A 1,961-nucleotide genomic window follows, 5' to 3' on the forward strand; every position below is an offset into this window, starting at 1 on the left:
AAGGGTATCGAAAATTTAAAAAGTCCGATAATATGCTAATAATTTTTTGAGTATTTCGGCACAAACGGGGTATCGAAAAGATAAAAGTCGAGAAAACTGTATAATAATCCAGGGCATTTTAGCATTTAAAAAAAATGGAATCGAAAAATGAGGAGGGATCGGTAACACTTTGACAATTTCATGGTAGTTAAGTATTTAAAAAAAAGGTATCGAAAAATAAGGAGGGATCGGTCACACTATGACTATTTTAATAAATAGAGATGGATCGGAAACACTGTACACTCGAGTCGCGGTACTGCGAAATTCAGTAGTGCGAACTCCCGTGATTGAGTACGTTTACCCACCGATAGTGAGAACGGCGCTATAATCCCTTTTCTCCCACTACTCATTTCTACATTTGAGGATTTCATCAAATCTACAATTTATTGTAATTTTAATCTTAGTTCATAATAAAATACATTCGATACTTGCGGTGGAAGATTTTATATTTGTGATGTCTTTCAACGTTTCCTTTGCTGTATTCATTTTGATCATTTTTAATAATAACGATTCAAATCCTCACTACAAACTATCAGGGAAGTGCTCCCTTTGAGAGGGAGCGAGAGGCGAGAATCGTTCCCTCTCAAAGGGAGCAGTTCGGAATCTCTCCCTCCCTCAACGGCGGCTGATAAAGGACTAACGAAGGAAGGTCGGGATGATAGGATGGACGAATAGGAAACGGATCTCGTCGGCTTTCCTTTTCTCGACTGTTGCGAATTACGGAAATCAAATTGTGCGCATGAGCCTTTGCCCCCATAATTATGTGATTCCTCCCGTTTCGAAAATACGCCGGTAAGCACGAAAATCGGCATCTTGGCGTCTGTACATTCATTGTGCGAACATGTGCTGCCATTTCCCGATATTACACATAAGGTAGGGTTTGCTTTTCGTATCAATGGTTTAGTCAAGCCTTCCCCAACTTCTATTTTGGTTCTTGAGTGATTAATTATATTCAGTCCTTGGCTAAATCAACATTAATTGATTTTCATTATTTTAAGGGTATATAATATGTGTAATTAAGTACTGTGTAACAATTGGGAGTGCCAAAAATGCCGAGAATTGATTGCTTTATCTATATTTTTCTGACCCAGTTATATTTTATGTAATATGTTCTCGATCCCCACAATTTTGACTTTGTGATATTTTGTCCCTAATTTTGATACCCTTTTAAAATGCCGCAATTGCCTAAACAGTGTTATTCACTCGAATCTCGGTACTGCGAACATTTAGAGCAGATCCTCCCTCAGTAGTGAAAACACATGAGGGGACCCCACGCCTCCGACTATTTACTATGTTCAAATGTCAACTGTTTACATCCTGATAGTTTGTAGTGAGTATTTGAATCGTTATTATTAAAAATGATCAAAATGAATACAGCAAAGGAAACGTTGAAAGACATCGCAAATATAAAATCTTCCACCGCAAGTATCGAATGTATTTTATTATGAACTAAGATTAAAATTAAAATAAATTGTAGATTTGATGAAATCCTCAAATGTAGAAATGAGTAGTGGGAGAAAAGGGATTATAGCGTCGTTCTCACAATCGGTGGGTAAACGTACTCAATCACGGGAGTTCGCACTACTGAATTTCGCAGTACCGCGACTCGAGTGTATAGTGTTTCCGATCCATCTCTATTTTTAATACTTTTTTTATATGCCGATATACCCTGAAAATAGTCATAGTGCGACCGATCCCTCCTTATTTTTCGATACCTTTTTTTTTAAATACTTAACTACCATGAAATTGTCAAAGTGTTACCGATCCCTTCTCATTTTTCGATTCCATTTTTTTTAAATGCTAAAATGCCCTGGATTATCATACAGTTTTCTCGACTTTTATCTTTTCGATACCCCGTTTGTGCCGAAATACTCAAAAAATTATTAGCATATTATCGGACTTTTTAAATTTTCGATACCCTT

General features: G+C 36.7%; 1 protein-coding gene across 1 annotated transcript in view; it reads left to right on the forward strand.

The window, feature by feature from the left end:
• LOC117177698 (exocyst complex component 6B) overlaps nt 1-1,961 on the forward strand; it is a 292,026-nt gene that overhangs the window by 256,086 nt on the left and 33,979 nt on the right. The window lies entirely within an intron of this gene.

This window comes from Belonocnema kinseyi, chromosome 8 (genome assembly GCF_010883055.1).
Source record: "Belonocnema kinseyi isolate 2016_QV_RU_SX_M_011 chromosome 8, B_treatae_v1, whole genome shotgun sequence".
Classification (NCBI taxonomy): Eukaryota; Metazoa; Arthropoda; class Insecta; order Hymenoptera; family Cynipidae; genus Belonocnema; species Belonocnema kinseyi.